Source organism: Ochotona curzoniae, unplaced genomic scaffold, assembly GCF_017591425.1.
Source record: "Ochotona curzoniae isolate NIBS_2020 unplaced genomic scaffold, NIBS_Ocur_1.0 scaffold_4701, whole genome shotgun sequence".
NCBI classification, from domain to species: domain Eukaryota; kingdom Metazoa; phylum Chordata; class Mammalia; order Lagomorpha; family Ochotonidae; genus Ochotona; species Ochotona curzoniae.
In genome coordinates, this window is record NW_024467122.1 from 68472320 (window position 1) to 68497821 (window position 25502).

Below are 25502 nucleotides of genomic sequence, written 5' to 3' on the forward strand. Positions count from 1 at the left end.
CTCCTAGGTCCAGTCTCTCACCAACACAGATCTTAAGTGGCAGTGCAAATGGCTCAGACAACTAGGCCCCTGCCACCCACGTGAAACAACTGGACTGCATCTCTGGCTACTGCCCTCAATTCAGTCCTGCCCCAATTGTTGCGGGCATCTGAAGAGTAAATAAGTAAATATGACCTCTCTCTCTGCTCTTAAATAAAATTTTGGAAAAGAATATACAAAAACGTTTTTAAAGTATTTTTGAAAATAAATTACAATTTGTGTTGAAACATTTTCAAATACTTTTATAATACATATCTTGCTTTAATCATGTTATCTCTAATCACATCTTGCTTTAATATTAGTTCTGACTTTGTTATATGTCCGTTTTTGAAACTTACTGATTTTTCATATTACATAAACAAAGCAATAAAATAGTCTTCACTTGACAAATCAATACTAAATTGAAATTATGTTCCCCTTTTATCTTCCTCTCTGTCTCTCCTCCTCTCTGGTATATCTGACTTTGTAATAAAATAAATAAATACATCCTTTTAAAAAATGGGCCCAGTGGCATGGCCTAGCAGCTAAACTCCTCGCCTTGAACGCCCCCGGATCCCATATGGGAACCGGTTCTAATCCTGGCAGCTCCACTTCCCATCCAGCTCCCTGCTTGTGGCCTGAGAAAGCAGTCGAGGACGGCACAAAGCTTTGGGACCCTGTACCCATGTGGAATACCTGGAAGTTCCTGGCTCCTGGCTTTGGATTGGCACAGCATCGGCTGTTGCGCTCACTTGGGGAGTGAATCATCGGACAGAAGATCTTCCTCTCTATCACTCCTCCTCTCTGTATATCTGACTTTGTAATAAATAAATCTTTAAAAAAAAATTACTACATGGGGTAAAGTTTATGATCTAAAACTAATAAAACCAGTTAACAAAAAGACAGGATTTACCATACTAAATAAAGGTTAGAAGAAAATAATGGACTTATGCCTTCAATTCTGCAAACTCGGCAGACTGCTCAATCTGTCTACTGAAAAAACAAAAATTCCTAATTTATACAGTAACAACCTGGGGGTGGCATTGTGGCATTCTAAATTAAGACTCCAACTGCAGTGCCAGCATCCTTATGGGCACTGGTTTGACTCCCGACCGCTCCACTTCTGATCCAGCTTCTTCCTAATGGTCTAGAAAAAAGCACACAGGATGGTCCAACTTCTTGGGCTGCTGCACCCACACCAGGGGAACCTGGAAGAAGCTCCTGGCTCCTGGCTTCAGACTGGCTCAGGTCCAGCCATTGCACCATTTGGGGACTGAACCAGTGGATGAAAGACCTATCTCTTCCCCTTTGTTTCTATAACTCTTGACTTTCAAGTAAAACATAAATCTTGAAAAGAAAAAACTTTTAAATATTCATTGAAAGTATACTGTTAAAAAAAACTACGCATACTTTACCTTCATTTCCCACTAGCCTTTCATAGTGCCCTCGTATTCTTCACTTTCCTATATTCTGACATTTATTGTTTAAATCCTAAACTTAACAACTGCTTACAAATCCTGATGTACTCATTCTATCATTTCAGCATGTCTAAGTTTATTTCTATTGATCAATTTTTCTTCTAGTTATAGCTGACATCCTCTTACTTATTTGAGTACATAAGTAACAGAAAATCCAGTTAGAAGTGCCATGCTAGTGCACTAGGGAAGCAGCAAATTGAAGGCTCAAGTGCTGGAGTCCCTACCACCCACACGGGAGAGCTGGCTGCAGCTCCCCTTGGCCTACCAGCCCTGGCTGTTGCAGCCATTTGTGCAGTGAACTAGCAGAAGAAAGATGATATTTGTATTCTCTCTCTCTTCCAATGTCACTCAAATACATAAATCTTAAAAAAAAAACAAAAAGGCAAATCAGTAAAATACAACTCTGCATCCAGAAGTAATCCCTATGTCTTTGGTCAACTGATTCTCAACAACAGTAACATCACTAATTAGTGGGGTTAGTCTAGCCAACAAATGGCAAGGAGATAAGTGGAAAAATATATGTTAAAAAAAAGAAAGAAAGAAAGAAAGAAAGAAAAAGGAAGAAGGTGGCTCTTTACCTCACACTGTAAAATTAACTGCAAATAAATCAAAGATCTAAATTCAGGGAGCTAAAATCATAAAGTCCAAGAGATACACAAATGACCAGTAAGCACATGAAAATATGTTCAACATCACTCCAGTGATTAAGAAATAAACAAATCGGGCCTGGCGTGATGGCGTAGTGGTTCAAGTCCTCGCTTTGCATGCCTGGGATCCCATATGGTCATTGGTTCTAATCCTGGCAGCCCCGCTTCCCTTCCAGCTCCCTGCTTGTGGCCCAGGAAAGCAGTCGAGGATGGTCCAAAGCTTTGGGACCCTGCACCCGCGTGGGAGACCCAGAAGAGGCTCCTGGCTTTGGATTGGCTCAGCTCCAGCTGTTGCGGCCGCCGGGGGGGTGAATCATCGGACGGAAGTTCTTCCTCTCTGTCTCTCCTCCTGTCTGAATATTCACCTTTCCAATAAAAATAAAATAAATCTTAAAAAAAAAGAAACAAATCAAAAATATAGAGATCCCACTTCGCACCCACTTTAATAGCTATAATCAAAACACTGAGAACTAAGCATCACTGAGGATGTACAAAACTGGAACCTTTGTGCACTGCTGATGGAAATTTAAAATAGTAATTAACACTTTGGAAAATGGTATGGAGTCCTCAAAAATTAAACACAGAATTAACCTAAGATCCAAAAAGCTCATTTCTGGGTTTTCATACCAAGTAAATGAATAGAGATTCTCAAAAAGTGTGTGTATGCATATGCATCTGACTTAAGTGGGAGAATGTGAACTAGTTCTGGGAACAGACGGTGGCAATGACTGAACAACAGTGCAAGTGTGCTTACTATCATGGAATTATATACATAAGATGGTTGAAATGGCACATTTTACAATAATAAAAGCTAACATGTGAGAAGAAGGACCCATTCTGTCAATCAGTGCAGTAATCACATAGGAAATATGGTTGTGTGGGACCACTGTGGTGAGGCAGAGGGTTAAGCCACCGCAATGCAAACCATATCAGAGCACTGACTTGGCAGCTCAATTCTTAACCCAGCTCCCTGCTAATGCTTCTGGGAAATCTGGATGGAGTTGCTGGGTCCTGGCTTCGGCCCGGCCCAGCACCAGCCACTTCAGGCATTTGGGGAATGAGCCAGCAATTGGAAGACAGCTCTTTGTCACTCTTACATATAAATATGGTAGAACACATTTGCCCAACTACCACCATAATGGCGTAGGGGATGGGATTGGGGAGGGGGTGAACTTGGGACCTGGGGATTTAAACTTTCAGCAGCCTGTTGGCTGCTGCTGGTTTTCAGGCCAGGATCATCTCCACGCTCAGAGCCCTGATTCCAGGTCCACACGGTGACCTGTCCTTGGGCGGCTAGTGCACCATTCTGCGCCAGGCTCCGCCTGCTGGCTGCCCGGCAGCCAGCTCTGGGGTTTTGGGGCTTTGAATTGCTGCTTAGGTATCTCCATGTTAAGCCTAATGTATGTCAGGGATGTCAATCAATCCTAAAGACTCCCAACGCCAGAGTAACTTTTCCTTTGAAGGTAAGGTAATGAGACCCAGTAGGTTGGAGAAGAGGGACCAGATGATCTTTATCGATAAGACTGATATACCAAACTCCTTTAAATCCTGTGTAGAACTTGTAACCACTGAACAATGCTGACCACTGAACACCATTCCATGCAAAAGCAAAGGCTCGGGGCTTGTCTCTGGGACCATATCCTATAACCTGACACGACCATGGATAAGGAAATGGGTCATATTAGGCAGGGCCATGACATTAAGTAGCACATGAGAGAACCATATCCAGAGATAGATTCAGTGGGGGATGTGTGGGCCAAACCCTGTGGAAATACTAGCCCCACTGAATAGCTCAAGAGTTCAAGGGGTGAGGGACTAAACTAGGTGTGACCAAGAAGCCTGCCATCACTCACAGTTAAAAGAACCCACAACAGTAGGGACTGGTTAAGGCAGCAGCACCCAAATGTGCATCCTGAATAGGGTGTGGGGTGGGCCAGGCTGCAACATTCACCAACTCATACAAACCAACTGGAAGGCCAGACTATGCCAGACATTGGCCTAAAACCCAATGGCATGTATGAGAACTGGGTCCAGGAGTGGATTAAGTGGAGGAACTTGGGAAACTCCCCTGGCAGGTCATACCTCCCACTGGTGAACACATGCTCCAGACCTGGGGGTCAGACAAACTGGGCAAAGTAGCTCCAATGGCTGGCTAACATGTGGATTGGTAATGGAACAGGGTGCACTGGGCAGGACTGAGCAAAGCTTAGCCCACAAGCAAAATTAGAAATCAGGATAGAGCACAGGTCATGCCGACCTAGGCTCTTGCACCTACTGGTCTGTGTGAGCCAGGGCGCTAAGACACAGTGTCTAAGGCAAGGGCTGGAACAAGCGAGGGGGTGTGCCAAACTGAGTCAGAACAACCACTGGCATGCGTTTAATCTAGGGCTGGGAACAGGCCCAGATGGGGAGCTAAGGGGACACTCTAGCTGGATTGAGGTTCCCACCAAGAAGCACCAGGCTGCAATGGGGGCTGCGTTCTGATCAGGATTCGGTTGTAGTCTCACTTAGCACAAGTGTGGACTGGGATTGGATGCACCAAGCCGGGCCAGACTCCAACACCATCTGGTGCTCTGGAGGACCAGGATAATTGTGTAATGGACTAGGCTAATCTCAGCCCCCACTGAGCCATGTGTGAGTCATATGAGGGTATGGATGAGGCGTGGCTGGGCTGAAACATCCAACACTAAGAACCAGATTGGGTTGAAGACCAGTCAGGAAAAGCCACTGTTCCTGCTAGGACAGGAGGTGAACTGAGTAGTGCTGGCTCATGTACCCCCGGTATGTGCAAAATCTGGCACTGGGGGAGGTTCTGATGGAGGAGCCTGGGCAACTCCTCTGGCAGGACACAGACCTGGCAGGTAAGCACAAGAGGCATGAAAGGAAACAGCCCAGAATAGGCCATGGAAAGTTTCCCATTGGCATACATTTGGCATGGGTCGGGGGGCAGACCAGGTTGAATCAGATCACATCACCCACTGGCAAATCCGAGCAACAGAACAGAGTGTGGGTCTAGCCAGGTTCGGTCACAACAAAAACCAGTGCACATTATGGGATGTCAGGGTGAGGTTACCCGTACTAGATGTGACCGCAGTGCCCAACCAGCACACGTGAGAATCAGGAAGGGAGGGGGTGGAGCCGGCAGGGGAATATGGGGGTGTTCCCTGCTGGACAGCTACTCCCACTGGAGAGCATGAGCTGGGATGGGTGCAGACCAGACTAGACAGGGCTGCAACACCTGTGCGCCTTATGTGGACTATATCAGGGAAAAGCCAGGCTGGGCTGATTGTTCCTACTGGTACAAACAAAATCAGAGTGGGTAAGGGTTGGTTGGATTTAGTAGCAGCATCAGCTGGCAGAAGCTGGAACTGGGGGCTAATTCTCTCAAGTCAAACTACAGAACCACCTGGAGAGTGCATAATTCGGGAGTAGGAGTGGCCTAGAAGGGAAATAGTGGGCTCCTCCCTCTTGGGTTAGCACTCGCACGGGAGGGCACGAAAACTAGTACAGGGGCTGGGGTGGCTAGAAAGAAAGACACCCAACAACATCTGTGTGGGCTGGATAGTGGAGCTGGTTAGATGGAACTAGGTTTCAATGCCCATTCACATGTATGAGAGTTGAATGAGATGTGGGACAGACTGGACTAATCTGCTGCACATACTGGCAAACCAGGGTAGGGGGCGGGCCTGGTGGGGGTTATTGTGGGTCATTCCGACTAGGCTGCAGCTCCCACTGGTTTATGTGAGGGCCAAGTATGTGCTGGGCAGAACCAGGCTGGACTGCAACACCCATTGGTTCCAGTGGAAGACAGCGCTGGAAACAGAACCAACCCAGCAACTGCAACCACCAGCTGATTGTGGCGATGAACTGTGCCAGGTCCTGTACTTGCTAGTGCACACAAGGATCTGGTCTGGGAACACCTCAGACAAAGTTTCTCTTGGGATCTCCCCAATCAAACTGCCAACTTGGAACCCTAACCATGAAAAGACAGAAGACAGAACAAGTCAGTCAACCACCTCGGCCATATGTTGGCAGTGAAAAACTGGGCAGACGGAGACTCTAAGATGGACTATGTCAATCAGTGGATTCTTCAGCGACCTCATCATGCTTAGAATGGCGAGACTGGCAGCAATTCGTAACTGTTGAACTATCAAAACCACTTGAGCAAGACCCTCAGAGCATGCCCCACATCAGGGACCTGGGGTGGGTGGGAAATTGGGCTGGGTTTCTCCCTTAAAACCCCCTTTATCTCAGATACATGAAGCAAACAACGTGGAAATAATAGTCTTACCCATTTTCCTGTAGCCCTTGAACCTTTTTACCCTAATTAACTATGTAAACAGTGCCAAAAATATAATTTAAAAATGGAAAAAGTTAAAAATAAATAAATAAATATGGTAGAACACATTTAATGAATATCCTTGTAAAATGTAAGACCTGCAGTGAGTGTTTGGCATAATGGTATGATTATGCTGAGGGCACCCACAATCCACGTTGGAATATGCTGGTTCAATACCCGGCTCTTTTCCAACTCCAACCTCCTGCTGATACACATGCTGGGAAACAGAAGTCATGACTCAAATAACTAGGTCCCTGTCACCCAACTGGCAGACTCACACTGGGCTCCCAGCTTCTGACTTCAGCTTTGTGCAGCAGCCCTGGCAGTTGTAGGTTTGAGGAGTGAACCCACCAAGGGCAGATCTCTATCTTTTCAGATTAACAAAAATCTTGCAAAAACTATGAAATCCAGGAGTAAGTGTCATACTACATGGGTTAAGCCACTGCCTGGGATACCCACAGGTCATATTGGAGTATCTAGGATACAGTTTTGTCTCTGCTTCTAAGTCAGCTTTCTGATCACCTGCCTGGGAGGCAAGAGATGCTGTCCCAAGCACTTGAGTCCCTGCCACACACAGGAGATCAAGATGGGGTTAGTGGCTCCCAGCTTCTGCCGGCCACAGCCCCGGGTATTGCAGACATTTGTAAATGGAATCAACAAAGATTTATGTTTCTCCCTCTCTGTCATGATGCCTTTTAAATAAAGAAAACCTAAAAAACAAACTTGCAAAAATGTGAACATTGATCAATTATAAAGTGAAAATTCTTTATAATAAAAAAATGGGCAGAGGACTTTCAATAAGATTTTATCAAAGATAAGCTGGTGATAATAATCAGAATCCGCAGGGCATGCACTGTGGTACAGAGCAGTGGGCCACCACCTTGCATTCCATGTAGGTGAGGGTCCTGACTGCTCTACTTCTAATCCAGCTCCCTGCAAGTGCCAGGAAAAGCAGCAGAGGACGACTCAAGTACTTGAGCTCCTACATTCAGGTGGGAGATGTGGGAGAAGCCCCAGGTTCCAGCCTGGTTCAGCCCTGGACTTTTGCAACCATTTGGAGAGTCAACCAGTAAATGAAGCTCTCTCTGTCCCTCTGTCTGAAACTTTGCCTCTCAAATAAATAAGCCTTAAAAAAAAATCAGTAAGAACCCTAAATACACTGCTGGGAGGAAAATGAAATGATGTAGTCAAGGCAGGAAACAGTTCTCTTTTTTATAACTTCTTTTTGAAGAGTCATTTTATTATTCCAAAGAGAGCTTTCATTTGCTGGCTCACTACCAAAATGACCACAATGGCCAGAGGTAAACTAGTCTGAAGCTAGGAGTCAGGAGTATTTTCTGGGTCTCCCAGATATGTGTATGGGCCTAAGAACTTGGGCCATCCTCCACTGCTTTCACAGGCTATAACAAGGAACTAGATGGGAAGTAGAGCAGCCAGGACACAAACTGGTGTCAATAAGGGATACCAGCACTGCAGATGGACGCTCTGCCTACACCACCACAGTGGTAGCCACAGAGAACAATTCTACAGCTTCTTAGCCAACGTAGTGGTGCCTTCTAGAACTCCAGTATCCCATATCACAGTGCAGGTTCTAATATACCACTCACTGTTCCACTTCCAATCCAGCTTAGCAAAGGACTACCCAAGTACATGATTCCCTACATTCCAAATCCACGCACTGGTTCAAGTACTGCTACATCTACTGATCCAGCTTCTTGTGGATGTATTTGGGAGCAAAGCGCTCAAACGTTTGGGCCTTTGCTACCTACATGGCCAACCAGGCTTCAGCCTGGCAATGTGGGCTACTGCAGGCACTTGGGAAGTTAATAAGCAAACAGAGAATTGGTCTGTCTCTCTGAAGCTCTGTCATTCAAGCAGATAAAGGTAAACCAAACACAAGAGAGAAGAACCAATGTTGTAGTTCAGCCAAATTGCCATCTACAATGCTGGCAGCCCACACCACCAGTGTCACTTCTAATCTTAGCTGCACCACTTCTGATTCAGATACCTGCCAATGCACCAAGGAAAGCAAAGGAACACACCTAAGTACTTGAGATCTTAAACCCACACGGGAGACAGAAATGGAGTTCCAGGATCCTGGCTTCAGCAGGGAACATAGCTCAGAAAGCCATGGCAGCCATTTGGGTGAATCTATTCATCTCTTTGTCACAATGTTTTTCAATAAATCTTTATTTTGGAAAAACATACACAGGCCCCGGCGCAATAGCGTAATGGTTAAGGTCCTCACCTTGAATGAGGTGCCAGGATCCCATATGCACGCTGGTTCTAATCCCAGCAGCTCCACTTCCCATCCAGCTCCCTGCTTGTGGCCTGAGAAAGCAGTTGAGGACAGCCCAAAGCCTTAGAACCCTGTACCTGCATGGGAGACCTGGAAGAGCTCCTGGCCCCTGGCTTCGGATTGGCTCAGCTCTGGCTGTTGAGCTTCCTTGGGGAGTGAACCATCCAACAGAAGATCTTCCTCTCTGTCTCTCCTCCTCTCTGTATATCTGCATTTCCAATAAAATAATAAACAAATCTTGAAAAATTCCAAACAAAAAAGAAATGAAGTACTGATACATACTACCACATTGATGAAACTAGAACACATGGTAAGTGAAACAAAGAAAGTAATATATACAATGCCATGCATAGGAAACATGAATATATAAAGATAAAAATAAGATTGGTATAGAACTTAACTGTTAACATCCTTTTTGTTTAAAAGAGAAAGAGATTAATTGAATTATTTGAAAGGTAGAGTTATAGAGAGAAAGGGGGACAGAGAGAGAAAGAGAAGTCTTCTATTTGCTGGATCACTCCCCAAATGGCCTCAATGGCCGGGGCCAGGCCAGGAGGAAGGCAGGAACTGGGAGCTTCATTTGGTTCTTAGACTGTCTTTCACTGCATTCCCAGGTACTCTGGTATGGAACTGGATCAAAAGGGAATAGCCAGGACTCAAACTAGCATCTCTGTGGGATGTTGGCACTGCAGGTGGTAGCTGAAAACACTATGCTACAACTCAGGCCCCTGTCAACATCTTATGAAAACAATTACCCAAGCTGTGTGCACTCTGAGAACAGCAGTGATGGGTCAGATACTTGTAAGCCTGCAACCCATGTGGAAGAACTAGACTGAATTCCCTCTTCAGGCTTTGGCCTGATCCAGCCCTGACTGTCACAGGCATCTGAGAACTGAACAAATAGCTATCTCTCTCTTGCACATCGCATACACACACACAGATGTAATTTTTAAAAGAGCTTTATTAAAAAAAGAAAGAAAGGAAAAGCATCCATTAGTTACTCCCATGGTCTTTTTTTTTTTTTTAAAGATTTACTTACTTTTATTGGAAAGGCAGATATACAGAGAGGAGAGACAGAAAGATCTTCTGTCTGCTGATTCATTCCCCAAATGGCGACAACTGCCAGAGCTGAGCCGATCCAAAGCCAAGAACCAGGCGCTTCCTCCAGGTCTCCCATGCAGGTGCAGGGTCCCAAAGCTTTGTGCCGTACTCTGCTTTCCCAGGCCACAAGCAGGAAGCTGGATGGGAAGCAGGGACACTGGGACATGAACCTGCACCCACATGTGATCCCAGAAAGTACAAGGCAAGGACTTTAACTTGCTAGGCTATTGTGCTGGACCTGGTCATTTTGATTTTTAAGATTGATTTATATTTATAGGAAAAGTAGATTCACACAGAGAGGAGAGACAGAGAGACGTCTTCCATCTGCTGGTTCATTCCCCAAATGGCCATAACAGCCAATGATGAGTTGATCTGAAGCCAAAAGTCTCCTCCTGGTCTCCCATATGGATGCAGCAGCCCAAAGACTTGAACCATCCTCCACTGCTTTTCTAGGACATAAAAGCAGGGAGCTGGATAGGAAGTGGAGCAGCCAAACTTGAACTGGCACCCATATGGGATGTTGGCACTCCAGGGGGAACTGGGTTAACCTGTAGAGTCACCATGCATGTCCCTACCCTACCCCCAGCAACTTTTACAAGAAAATTTTTTGAAAGTGTCTTTATTTATGCATGATGTGCATTTTTTGCCTTTTAAAAATGATACCCTCTGGGCCCGGCGCGGTGGCGCAAGTGGTTAAAGGTCCTCGCCTTGCACGCCCGGGATCCCATATGGGCGCCGGTTCTAATCCCAGCAGCCCCGCTTCCCTTCCAGCTCCCTGCCTGTGGCCTGGGAAAGCAGTCGAGGACGGCCCAAAGCTTTGGGACCCTGCACCCGCGTGGGAGACCCAGAAGAGGCTCCTGGCTTCGGATCGGCATAGCATCGGCCCGTTGCGCTCACTTGGGGAGTGAATCATCAGACGGAAGATCTTTCTCTCTGTCTCTCCTCTCTGTATATCCGCCTTTCCAATGAAAAAATAATTAAAAAAATAAATCTTTAAAAAAAAAATGATACCCTCTTATTCTCTATCATCTGGGCTGAAAACTTTTCTGACTCAGTCTTCCCCTGTATCTTCTGGCCTCTAGCCATTATTAGTTGCTTCTTCTTCAACAGAGTTTTAGAGGCACAGACTTGAAGTTGACATCTTGGCTTCATCACATGTAAGCAGTGAGAGCTTCAAAAGTAACCTTCCTTTCTTTGCCTGATTGCCTGATCCCTAAAATTAGAACAGCCACACCTAAGTGATTGTGTGTGAGAATTAGAGGAAATAACATGTTCAAAGGATTTAACACACACTTGTTACACACACTGAATTGCCATCACTAAGGTTACTATTATAAATACTGATACTATCCCAGAACACTCTTCCTGCTATTAGATTGTACCCACAAGACTGTCTTTACCTCCACTACTGGCCTTCTTATTCATTCTTAGCACCCAGAAAGATTGTGCTCAACACTAGACTGATCTCAAATACACACAATTAAATCCTGTTATATTCCAAAGTAACAAACTTCACTAGATTCCCATTTATTATCATATCAAGACTTTTTCCTTGATTAACAGCAGTTTTCAAACGCCAGTATACAACAGTGTTATCATCTATGCTGGTTAAAACGGATTGCCGGAGCCCATTCCCAGTTTTCAAAGAGAAATTGTCTGTAAGCACTTTCCAGGTGAGTCCAATGTTGCTTGTTCAGCAGCCATACTTGAAGAAGCACTGCCTTATGCACCTCTACTTTCCAGCCTTGATCCTTTCCCACTCCCTAACTTGTATACTTTTGAGTGCATTAACCTTTCCTTAAGTGAAGCACAATTCTCCCTGCCTTAACACACCTCCTTGCCTATTCAAATCATAACCATCCTTTTAAGCCCATGGTTCTGATCCCAGTTTGTGAAGTGTCTACACATTATCAACACCTGAGAAAGCTTTTAAAACTATGACTACCTTCATACCCAAGATTGTGATTTAACTGATCCTGGGATAAGTTGCCCCAAATGCTTTTTTTTTTTTCAAATTTTGTTTGTTTATTTGGTTATACCAGACGTACAGAGAAAGAAGCAGAGACCTTTCATCTCCTAAGGTTTACTTCCCAGATGGCAGCAACAGCCAGCACTGAGCTGCATTTGGGTCTCCCACATGGGTGGTAGGGATCAAAACACGTGGGCCATCTTCCATTGCTTTTCCCAATAATAAGCAACTGGATTAAAAGTGGAGCAGCCAAGACACAAACCAGCACCCACAAGGGATGCCAGCATCACAGGCAGACAGCTGACCTACAGGTGGACAACACCAACTCCCCGCAAAACGAGTCTAACCAGCAAACACTGATTCTATTAAGATTCTAGTAAGCAAAATAATTCTAATCAGAACCACTACTTTAACTTCATTCCCATCAGAATTACAAAGTAGTCACTGTTTTTTACCCTCTATATTCGCATATGGAACAAATATTCAGCCTAGACACATACTAGCCTGGACACCTGTGCACTCGTGTTACTGAAGAGAATGAGTTAAGTCATCGTCTGCAGTGCCAGCATCCCCAGTTACGCTGGATTCAATTCTGGGTGCTCCACTTATGATCTAGCTTCCTGCTGACTGCCTGGAAAGAGTAGTGAAAGATGGCCCAAGTACTTGGGCTCCTGATACTTACGTGTCAGACTAAGATGGAGTTTCCAGTTCCTGGTTTCAGCCTCTCCCAGTCCTATTTGTTGTGGCCATCTGGGCAGTAAACCAGCAACTAACGATATCTCTCTCTTTCAAATGAATATTTTTTTAAAAGGCACCTGCATCTTACATTATACATTAATTTCACACTTTAGCTACTGACTCTACCAATGCATACCCTGGAAAGCAGTGGTGATAGTTCCTGTCACTCACATGGGAAATCTCTGGTTGGTTTTGAGAGCTCAATCAGAAGAGTTGTTACACATGTACTTGTATGCTTACTTTCTCTCGAATACTTTTTAAAATAATTTCTAGGCCTGGCATAGTAGCCTAGTGGCTTGAAGTCCTTGCCTTGCATGCGTCAGGATCCCATATGGGCGCCAGTTCTAATTCTGGCAGCTCCACTTCCCTTCCAGTTCTCTGCCTGTGGCCTGGGAAAGCAGTTGAGGATGGCCCAAAGCCTTGGGACCCTGCATTCATATCAGAGACCTAGAAGAAGCTCCTGGCTCCTGGTTTCAGATCAGCTCAGCTCTGGCTGTTGCGGGCACTTGGGGAGTGAATCAGCGATGGAAGATCTTCCTCACTGTCTCTCCTTGTCTCTGTATATCTGCCTTTTCAATAAAAATAAATAAATCTTCAAAATAATAATAGTAATAATTTCTATAGCACTCATGAGGTATATCATCAGGCCTGTACCTACTGTATGACTCTCTAACTTTCAAGTCTTGGTGCTCCAACTTGATCATCAAGACTATATCTTCAGTTTCTATATTCTTACATTACTAATATGATGATGAATGCACAAAAGGAACTCTCATTATTTCTTCATTGACTGATTCAAATTAATATTCACAGCTTTAATATTATTTCTTTTCTAGCCCATTCAGAAATACTCCCTCCTTTATAAACATAGCTCTGTAGCAAACTCATTTTTGTTATGTTGAGTCACTTAACCCCTTCCTTTCTCAATAAATGAAATGAAAAGAAAAATACTAATGTATCAAAGTAATGGAGAATAATAAAGTGATTAATAGCATCATAAATGGCTTTACAGTTGCTTCCTTAGAGCAAATGGCCCTTTCTAAATCCATTAAAGATTGTTTCAAAACAGTTAAAGAGAATCAAAGCACACACATTTAAAGATGCTGAAGCTCTGAATAGTTCTATGATTTGTTTTCTCAACAGATGTGCATCCTTCAAGCCCTGAATTCACCAGATGCATATTAAATTAATCTGTACTTTTAGTTTTTACATAACACTCCACTCTAGCTTTATAAATACTACACCACCACATGAAAGCAGAATTCCATTGTTGCTTTGTGGCATTAAATATTAACAGACTATTTCCACTGTGCAAAAAAAAAAAATACATTAAGATTCATTTTAATGCAGCCAAATGTGTGCTCACTAAATATAGATTATAATAAACTCATCTTTAAGTTGGCCAATTTCTGCCTAGAATGTGAAACATAACAAATTTGCTCATGACTAAAATCCAGTGACACCTGGTACCTGCTTCAGATTTTAACCAGGAATTCAACCAAGTACTTGAATTCTAAGAAATAATCATAGTAGTTTAATTTCCTAGAAAATTTTCTTCTTACAAAACTGTAACATTTTCATTAACTAAAATGAAGATTTCAGGGTAGTTACATCAGAAATTAGACTGTACAGGGAGTCAGGAGGCCTGGACTCCAATCTGATTCATTAACCAGCTCTACGATCTTAAGCAAGTCATTTAGCCTGTTTGCACTTAAGTGGTCGCAGCTGAAAAAAAGCTATGACAAGGTCTATCTCCATGTTTTTAATTCCATGACATTAAAATCTACCAAATTCAAGCAACTCCAGCTGTAACCAGATGGATCCCATTACATGTAAGCTTGTCCACTGATTCATTTGGAGAGCCTCCATCTCTGGGAAAAGTGCTTTAACAGACAAATCCTTGAATCTTCTTCCATGATAGTCCTTCTCCATAAACAGAGGACTCTCATGTCATGATAATAATAGAGGTTACTAAAATGCTCTGGAAAACAGAAGGTGTCCTAAAAGTAGAAGACGATTAGAAAAAGCCAACTAGCCAAGAATTAGTGCTTAGACTGCATGACAAAGAATGTCTCAAAAACATTCTACATTTTTTAAAAGATTTATTTATTCTTCTTGGACAGTCAGATTTGCAGAGAGAAATATCTTCCACCTTTAGGTTCACTCCCCAGGTGGCCAAAACGGCCAGAGCTGAGCCAAGATCCAAAGCCAGGAACCTGGAGCTTCTTCAGGTCTCCCACATGGATGCAGAGTCCCAAGGTTTTGGGCCATCCTCTACCTCTTTCCCAAGCCACAAGCAGGGAGCTGGAAGGGAAGTGGAGTAGCTGGGACATGAACTAGTACCCATATGGGATCTTGGCAGATGCAAGGCAAGGAATTTAGTCACTAAGCCATCATACAGGGCCTATATTCTACTACTTTTAAGATCAAGATTCTCAGAGTAGAGCCGAATTGGAGATACTCAGGCAGGCAACACAGTCCCCTGGTATCTTTCCTTATTCAATATCTTTTCCAGTCTTTTCCAGCTCAATCTCTTGCTTAATCTTCAAAAACAAATGCAATAGGGAGAAGCTAACATGAGGAAGAGCAGTCAAGACATTTGTACAACTAAAACGGTGCAAAATAAAATGTACAGGACGAAGGTCCTTAACTTTAACAATTTAAAAATTCTGAATTCAGATCTCCTAACAAGCCACTTTATTAACTCCAACTAGCATAAAGGCTGATATTACATTTAGCTCATACTTCCTAATTCTCTACTCAGATTAAACAAATTAAGTACTTGCCAGTTAACAGCTAACTTAGTATCCTTCATTTTGTAAAGGAAAACCTGACTTTGAACAATGCTAGGCAAATTTCATTTAAGAACCTTTCTCAATATATTTCATTCAGTTTAATATCTTAGAAAGCCAACAATGGGGGCCCGGTGCAATAGCACAGTGGTTAAAGTCCTCGCTTTGCACTCACTCGAGATCCCATATGGGCGCCAGTTCTAATTTCGGCAGCTCCACTTCCCATCCATCTCCCTGCTTGTGGCCTGGGAAAGCAGTCAAGGAAGGGCCAAAACCTTGGGATCCTGCACCTGCGTGGGAGACCCAGAGACGAGCTCCTGCCTCCTGGATTCAGATTGGCTCAGCTCCAGCCGTTGCGGCAGCTTGGGGAGTGAATCATCAGACGAAAGATTTTCCTCTCTGTCTCTCCTCCTGTCTGAATATTCACCTTTCCAATAAAAATAAATAAATCTTAAAAAAAAAAAAAAAGGAAAGAAAGAAAGAAAGAAAGCCAACAATGGGATCAGTGTTGTGGTACAGTCCATGAAGGCACTGTCTGCAAGGACAGCATCCCACATGGGTGCCAGTTTGAGTCCTGGCTGCTCCTCTTCTGATCCTGTTTCTTGTTAATGGGCCTGAGAAAGCAGTGGAAGATGGCCCAAGTCCTTAGGACCTTACATTCACATGGAAGACCCAGAGGAAGCTCCTGACTCCTGGCTTTGGACCAGCCCAACAACTCCAGCAGTTGTAGCCACCTGAGGAATGAGGCTGTTGATGCAAGAATAAGCCTGTTGCTTATTCTTCTCCAAGTCTGCCATTCAATGAATAAAAGAATAAGCCTTAAAAAGGGGTGGGGGGGATGGACCAAAAGCATTACTAACACTTTTACAACAGAAAATATTTTAATAGAACAACTGGAAGGTACCAGGTGTTTGGAGCAGCAGTTAAGCCACCATTTGGGATATAAGTCATACTTATCGGTACTCAACACTTGGCTCCTCCTCTTCTTATCCAGCTTCCTGCTGATGTGCAGCCTGGAAGGCTGCATGGAAGGCTGCAGCGGATGGTTCAAGTCTTTGAATTCCTGCCAACCAATTGGGAGACCCTGCTTGAGTTTTAGGCTCCTAGATTTAGCCTGTCCCAGCCCCACATCACGGGCATCTGGGGAGTGAATAAGCAATTGAAGATTTCTTTCTGCCTTTTAAATAGCAAAAATGAAAAACAGAGGAAGAAAGGAAGAACATAAACAGACCATCAACTGAAAAGAAAATCAGAAAAAAACATATGCAATAAAGAATCTGCATCCTTGGCCCAGCCAGTAGCCTAGCAGCTCAAGTCCTCGCCTTGCACTCTCTGGGATTACATATGGGTGCACCAGTTCATACCCTGGCTGCTCCACTTCCCATCCAGCTCCCTGCTTGTGGCCTGGGAAAGCAGTCAAGGATGGCCCAAGGCCTTGGGACCCTGTACCTGCTTAGGAGACCTGGAAGAAGCCCCTGGCTTCGGATCAGCTCAGCTCCGGCCATCATGGCCACTTGGGAAGTGAACTAGTGAACAAGAAGATGTTTCTCTCTGTATTTCCTTCTATCTGTATATCTGCCTTCCCAATAAAAATAAATCTTTTTAAAAAAGAAATTTAAAAAAAGGATTTGCATCCAAAAATATACAATAATCACTTAAAACACACAAAAAAATTACAGAAAACACAGAAAATAAAATTACCCAACATTAATATAGGCAAGAGATGTGATCAAATACCTTACCAAAAAAGACTATAAATATATGAATATGCTCAAAATCATGCTATTATGGAATTGCAAATTAAAACAACATAGAAATCTCACCCACCTCTATTTGATAATGGTTACAACAAAAACAAAACAAATAAGAAAATAAAACAACAAATGCTGATACTCTGAAAGGATGGAACTGTAACCACTGCAAACGGAAAGTAAAATGGCATGGCACTTTGGAAGACAGTCTGATCATTTCTTTTTCTATAACAGTGTTACCTTATGATCCAGCAATCATACCCCCTATCAGTTACCCCAAGGAATGCTTAAATGTCCACAGAAAAACCTGTACAAGCATGTGGACAGCAGCTTTATCCATAACTGCCAAAACTGAGAGTTAATGGAGATGTCCTTCAACTTCAACATGTGAAGCAACAGGCAAACAGCACAAAATTACTCAGAAATAAAAAGAAACAAACTATCAAACCAGGAGGAGGAGGGGAGGAAAGAGGAGAAAAGAAGAGAATGGAAGGGAGGGAAAGGAAGGGGAACAAAGTCATGCATACAGCTAAACAAAAGAAACCTGTTTTTAAAAAGCTGTACATGAGGGGTAGACCTTATGGTGCAACAGGTTCAGCTCCCATACAGGATCCCACAAGCCATGACCTAGCAGTTGTTCAAGTCCTGGTCACTCAGCTGCTAATCCAGCTTACTGCTAATGTGTCTGGGAGGCAGTGGATAACAGCCCAAATGCCTAAGATCCTATCACCCACATAAAAGACAGCTGGAGTTCCGGGATCTGGCTTTGGACTGGCCCAGCCCTGGATGCTGTGGGCATGTGAAGAGTGAACCAGCAGATAAGACCTTTCTCTTCTCTGCAGAGTGACAGGGAGAGAGCAATCTTCTGTCTGTTAGATCACTCATCAAACAGTGGGAGCTGGGCCAGGTTGATCTCCCTCACAGGTGACAACAGCCCAAGCAGATGGGTCACCATCACTGCTTTCTCAGACACATCAGTGGAGAGCTGGATAGAAAGCAGAACAGTCGGGATTTGAATCAACACTACAATATGAGACACCAACACTGTAAGCAGCACCTTAATCTGCTGTGCCAAACAATCTGCATAAAGTTAAACAAAAAGCAAAAACTAAAACTAAAACAAACAAAATCCCATGATTTCAACTAAGCAACATTTTAGAAAAGGCAAAACTATAGAGGCAATGGTAAGGTCAATGGCTACCACTGATTGGGATACTGGAGCAAAGCACATGCGGTGTTTAGGACAGTGAAATAACTCAATGATTTCAAAGTGTAGTACTATCTACTTGTCAACAATCACAAAACTTACAGGTGCATCCTAAAGTCAATGACAGAGATGATGCTAAATTATCAATACCAGTTCATTAACTGTAACAAATGTACCAAATGCAAGACATTAATAACAGGGGAACAGTTGGGGAGGATGAGATATGGAACTCTGTGCTATCTGTTCACTTACTCTGTAAATCTCCAACTATTCTAAAGTTTGAACTAATGTAACAATTACCTTAAATCAACCTCAGCCATCCTTTGTATAGCAAGACAGAACTTATGTTCACTAATAGAGATGATGTTATATTTAAGTCAATGGAGGAATTTTATCTCTGAAAAATAATCTGATAAATTCAAAGCCACAAAACATGCAAGGGGCGAGGAAAGAAGGAATCTAAAACAGATGGCATCTAAATTTTTTCCTGAGTCCATTGTGAACACAATCCCAATAATGTCAAAATCAAATTTAGCTCTCCAAGTAAGTAACCTACAAAATTTAAAATGGTAATTGTGAAGGAAATTCACTATTTTCTTTAAGTTTCTCAAAGGTTCTATATTTAGGCAGAAATGAGTAGAGACAAGTCAGACGTTCAAAAGAGAAAAACTACCCTTTCATAAATTCAGAAGTCTTCATGGGAAATCTATTTCCAGTTATCTAAAGCAATTGAAGAAATTTTCATCAAGCATCTATGATATCAGCCATTTTTAATGATAGTTAATATTTATTCTCATTAGAGACTAAATCGTACCTACATAAAACATATATTTTAAAATAAAAACAAATGCTGCAAGAATACTTCTTTGCTTTCAGTAAAGACCACTGTCAGAACATCATTTACCATTTCTATGGTTAATTTTTTTTTCATTCTTGATTTGATAGCACCCCTCAAACAAAAAACTACATTGTTCATTATATGATTTGAATATATGGTACATATATAAACCTTCTCAGTTTTTCCAAAAATCTCAAGCCATCATAGGCACAAATATTAAAGGAAGGTCTGCTCATTTTTAGAGCTCCTGTCAAGCAAATTCCATAACTGACAACTGCAAGGATCCCTGGATGGTCACATATTTCAAGGAGAAGAGGTTACTGAGTAGTCTCAGAAACCTGACAGTCTTATTTGTTGCATGCGAAAAAACAAATTCGAACTCTATTACCTAAATGAATTATTATACAGTTTTATAAAAGGACAGAGAAAAAGAAAAACTTCTGATACCACCACTTAGGAAGCCCACATCCCTCATGGGCATATGGCACTTCAAGTCTCAATGACACTGCCTCTGACCCAGCTCCTTGCTAATATGCCTAGAAGCAGCAGAAGATGGTTCGAGTACTTGAGTTACTGGCACCCACATGGAGACCGAGTTTGACTCCTGGCTGCTCCACTTCTGATCCAGCTCCTCTCTAAAGAGCCTGCAGAAAGCAGTGGGTGATGGCCCAAGTTCTTAGATTCTTGCATTCACATACACAGGAGCTCCAGGCTCCAGGTTTCGGCATGAAACCCGAAACCTGGAGCCAAAGCAGTTGTGGCTATTTGAATAATGGACCAGAGGATGGAAGAGATTTCTCTCTCCCTCTCTCTAATAATCTTGATTTTCTGGTTTGTTTGTTTGTTTAAAGATTTATTTTCATTGGAAAGTCAGATACATAGAGAAGAGGAGAGACAAAGAGAAACATCTTCCATCCGATAATTCATTCCCCAAGTGGCCACAACTACCAGAGCTGTGCCGATCCAAAGTCAGGAGCTTCTTCCAGGTCTCCCACACGGGTGCGGGGTCCCAAGGCTTTTCGCCACCCTCCACTGTTTTCCCAGGCCATAAGCAGGGAGGTGGGTGGGAAAAAGGACTGCTGGGACATGAATTGGCGCCCATATGGGAATCTGGTGCACGCAAGGAGAGAACCTCAGCCCCTAGGCTACCGTGCCTAAAAATTCTGATTTTCAAATAAGTAAATAAGTCTTAAAAAAAATACTAACTGCAAACTGTAGGAAAGAAAGGAAACCAACAGCTAAAAATCTGATATCTAATAGGTTAAAGATTATTTTAAACACAAAAAATGAATAAAGACTTCATGTGTCTTGCATTAATTTCCATATTCCAAGAACAATTTAAAGGTAGAAAAGTATTTTTTATTTTAAAAAATGACATTTCTATTGGAAAGGCAGACTTACAGAAAGAAGGAAAGATAAAAAGATCTTCCAGTTGCTGGTTCACTCCCCAAATGGCCACAACAGCCAGACCTGAGGCAACCAGGAGCCAGGAGCTTCCTCCAGGTCTCCTACGCGGGTACAGGGTCCCAAGGCTTTGGGCCATCCTAGGCTGTTCTTCCAGGCCAGGAGCAGGGAACTAGATGGGAAGTGGCATAACCAGGACACAAACCAGCACCTATATGGGAGGCCAGTGTTTCGAACTGGAGGATAAGCCAGTGCAGACATTGTGCCTGCCCCAAGTGTTCTTCCATTTATTCTCCAGGACATTACATACAAGCATTCTGTAAGTTTTGTCTAATTAAGAGAAATCAGGCTACTGATTCTATACTTTGTAATTTATATCCCAATCTAAATTATCTTAACCAAATATATGACATTACGATTTATATGTGGGCGGGGAGACAGGGATAAATAAGCATTCCTTTTAAATGTTTTTCATGTCAACTCATACTCTGTACACCAACATGGTGAATCTGAGAAAAACGTAAGAAATATACTTTGGTCACTTCAATAAATAGGACCTAACCCTAACTATTATTAACTTTTAAGTAAATACTGATGATTTAAATTAAGACTGCTCCCAATTTCTAGAAGCCCCTGAAAGTCTAGCCGCATGCATGCATTGCACTATTATTACCCAGTTTCCTTCCTATTTCAAACCTCTTTCCACAAAACTGAGCTACCTCAACTCTACGATTAATGACCATTCATTCCTGCCATTCAAAGCTGTTTCTGTTTAAAATGGGCTGTTACTTAACTACATGACTCCCCCTCTTTGCCTGGTAAGAAATTTAGCTCATTTCATATGAAGAAACCGAAGTTCTACCAGGATGTACGACTTACCCAAGGTCAACAGCTAGCACGCAAGCGGCACAGTACGGCTTCAATCTGACTTATCTACCTTAAAGCCAACACTTCCACCTAACCACAATGATCTCCTTAAAAGATTATGGCACGGGCTCAATAGCATGAACTCTGGTCTCTGAAAGCTCACGTCTATTCCGAGCTATCCCTACCACACCTGTAATCCAGTCAGCGACGCACGAGAGGATCTTTCTGCTTCATTTAAACTAGGGCAGCTTTAGTGGCAGGTAAAAGAGGCTGGAAAAGGCTTGCCTCAACATGTCTTACCTAGACCTCTAGATCTAAACGGTTTCTCCAGTCTTTTACTTACTTACTTACTTACTTACACACACACACACACACACACACACACACACCGACCTACAAGGCAAGCTACGCCTCACTAGCCTATAGTTGGGTGCTGACAGAATTGCACTCGGCTAAGACAACTTACACCAGATTTCACACCGAGCTTGGAGAAACAGTCGGGTATTGCCTTACCGGCACTTTTCCACCATGTGAAGTTAGCATTTTAAAGGCAACACATCCAGTTCCACACTCTATTTTACACCGTGATGCCTTCCCACTTTGGGGGGGGAGTTGAGGGGGGACGCACAGCTCCTCTAGGACGTTGGGGCGAGGGAGCAGTAAAGGAAGAAGTGGGGGAAGCGCACGGAAGTTGGGTGGAGGGAGGTCTCATTACCCACTCTTCTGCCCTAGCTCTGCCAAGGGCGGCTCCCCGCGGTGCCCAGCCGTCTGGGAGCCCCCTCCACCAACCCTCAGAGCCCGCAATCTGTCCCAGCAGGGATGGGCAATAAAAGACTCCTGGAAGGATGGACCTGCCCCCTTCCCAGCCACGCCGCTCGGCCCTGGGGGATGCTCCCCCACCCCCTTTTCCACAGTGAGCCCTCCAGGTGCCAAACTCCAGGGTCCGCAACCGGCCAAAGACTTCTGCCTCCGAAGGGGCGCCTGTGCCCGGCCACCCCAAACTCTCCGCCCTCGGGGCTCCCCACAGTTCTTCCATTCCACCCCCGCAACCTTCCACAGACACACACACACGCCGGCCAGAACCCCGCCCGGACCCCTCCACCCCACACACACACACACACACACACACACACACACACAACAACCTCCTCACACACGAACAAACACCGTCCGACTCGAGCTGCCCGGCTCCCGTCGAAGCCGGAGCGGGTACCTGGTGCGGCCGCGCTCCGGGGCTCCGTGGGGGCGGGCGCGGTCTCCTCCCGGAGGCGCCCAGAGCCGGTCTCTGCCACCCGCTGCGGCGGCTCGGCTTTCCCAGGAGCCGGCGGGCGGGAGGCGAGGAGGCGGAGGGGAGGGGGAAGGCGAGGAGCCCTAGGGGCGGCGGGGGCCGAACCGGAACCACTAGCGCCGGCCCCGCCCCTCGACCGGGAGCCCGCAGCGCACCCTGCCGCTCCTGATAGGATGACTCTGGAGCAGGCGTGGAGAGATTGACACCACCACTTCCGGGTCAGCCCCGTGCGGCCACTCCTTAGCAACCGCGTGGGGTTGCTAAGCGGAAGTGCCTTCGAAGGCACCCCCTCTCACACACACACATCCACCGTCAGTTCTTCGGGACCAACAGGAGATTGGTTAAGAGGGAGAGTAGTTTTTTGCTTTGGCGACACTCTGAGCTGCTGCTCCTGGGCTGGGGACCGAGTGGACTCTTGGTGGCCCGGCAGCACGCCGCCAGTCCCGCTTTCCCACCGCCTCCCACCACTCGCTCGCACCTGCTGCGTGCTGCCGTATAACCCAGCAGCCCCGGAGGAGGGGGCTCCTCAGGCGGCTCTTTCCAGGCTCTCCAAGGAGTTCCTTTTCTGACAGTTCAGCACGCATTACCCTCTGGTGGGTTTTCCAGTTGTGTTTCAACTAGATTTGTAAAATCTCCTGTCGTGTTGTGCAAGCTTTTCCGTGCACTAGGATCTCCTGCAGCAGTCTCTGAAGCTGAAATGGTGAGAACATTTTTTTGTCTTCACCTGGCTTTTTGTTTTTTGGTTTGTTTTGTTTTGTTTTTGGTGAGGGTTGTGCACATTTGTGTGTGGTTTGGAAATAGCCTAGCTAAGTGGAAAAGAATTTTTTTTTTAATCGATGTAATCCCTAAAACGGTAAACAAAGAAAAAGTCCAAAGGCAACCAGGAATCAAGCTTCAGAAAGTGGAAAACATCTGCCACTCTTGACATTCAGATCTACTCTTTAGGCAAGAAAAGTATCCAAAAGAAATGTCATTTTTTTCTTGTGTTTGGGTTTGAAAACATTAGGAAAAGCTGGGGCTAGGAGGTTAGCTCAGTTGACTTTTCCTCCACCTACAAGCACCAGCTGTCTTCCCATATGGGTACTGGTTTTTGTCCCAGCTACTCCACCTGGGCTCAGTTCAGCTCAGCTCCCTCCAGCCATTGCAGCCACTTGGGGAGTGAACCAAAGGATGGAAGATCTCTCTCTAAATCTGCCTTTCCAATAAAAATAATTACATTTTTGTTTATTTGTTTTAAAAATTTATTTATTTTATTGGAAAGGCAGATGTGCAGAGGAGCAGAAACAGAGAGGAACATCTTCTGTCCGATGATTCACTCCCCAAGTAGCCGCAACGGCCAGTGCTGCATCGATCCGGAGCCAGGAGCCAGGAACTTCTTTCCAGGTCTCCCACATGGGTGCAGGGTCCCAAGGCTTTGGACCGTCCTTGACTGCTTTCCCAGGCCACAAGCAGGGAGCTGGATGGGAAGTGGAGCTGCCAGGATTAGAACCAGCGCCCGTATGGGATTCTGGCACGATCAAGGTGAGGACCTTAACCATTATGCTATCACACCAGGCCCAATTGCATCTTTTAAAAAAGAAAATATTAGGGAAACTTGGCAAGGTTAAAAAGCAAAATAATCATCCATAAAAGTCACCCATATTATTATGATAATTAAATACTCAGAGAAAACAATTGAACATTCAGAGAAAATAAGATTTTCACTAGGCTTTCCTGTCCTGAAATGAGCTTGTTTGAAAGCAGTAACGCTTCAGAATAGTTCCTGGATTATTTTCTTTTCCATATCACTGGATTGGAATACTTGAAACTTCAGACTCCGGTTTTATTAGCCATGATAACTTCTTCATGGTAGGTTTTGGACTGTTGTCCACCTCAGCTAGGACAGGAAATGGTTGGTACTGGTAACTTAAACATCAGGTCTGTTGGTTTCCAGTACTCATGAGAAAGCCTTCATTGAGTGTCAGTGTTGTGGCACTGCACGTTAGGCCAATGTGTAATATGCTATATCCCAAATAGCCTTCCTAGGTTAGTGCTGTGCCTTTATCCTACAGGTTAATGTAAGACCTCAGTCTTTTCTTGAAGTTTCCTTAAGGTTTCTAGTTTTTTGGGTTTTTTTTTTTTAAGGCTTATTTGAAAGGCAGAGAAACATAGATCTTACATCTGCTGGTTCACACCCCAAATGGCCAAAACACTGGAGCCGGACTAGGATGAAGCCAAAAGCAAGAACTCCATCTAGGTGTCTCATGTAGTTGGCAGGGACCCAAGTTCTTGGGCCATCTTCTGCTTCTTCCCCAGGTGCATAGGCTGCTAGATCTGAGGGGCAGAAGCCAGGTTTCTATCCGGTGTCCATATGGGATGCTGGCTTTGCAGGCAGTGACTTAACTTCTGCAGCACAACCCCAGTGCCTCTAGATTATAAATACATAAAATAATCACTTGAGAAACACGTATAGACCTGCATGGTGGTGCAGTGAATTAAGACAGAGCCTATAATGCCATCAGCCCATATCAGAATGACATTTACAATTCTGACTAGTACACTTCCCATCTTGTTTCTTGGGAATGTACCTAGGAAGCAGTGGAAGATGGCCCAAGGTCTTGGGGCCCTCCTAATAACAGAAGTCCCATGTAGAGTCTGGATCCTGGCCCAAATCTGGCAGTCACAGCCTTTTGAGGAGTGAACCAGCAGATGAAAGATATCTGTCAGTCTACCTTTCAAATAAACAAATACATCTTTAAAACATAATTACTCTAACATTTATTTAAG

General features: G+C 44.2%; 1 protein-coding gene across 4 annotated transcripts in view; it reads right to left on the reverse strand.

Annotated features, from left to right (window-relative positions):
* The window catches only part of CSNK1G1 (casein kinase 1 gamma 1), a 136556-nt gene extending 113753 nt beyond the window's left edge, over positions 1-22803 (reverse strand). The window contains exon 1 of one of the 4 annotated variants that reach the window (XM_040969422.1): positions 22662-22801. The gene's annotated coding sequence lies outside the window, so the exon portion shown is untranslated. Of the gene's footprint in view, positions 1-22661 lie in introns of all 4 variants that reach the window. The other 3 variants (XM_040969421.1, XM_040969423.1, XM_040969420.1) reach the window with 3 other exon arrangements.
* Positions 22804-25502: the final 2699 nt, after the last annotated feature.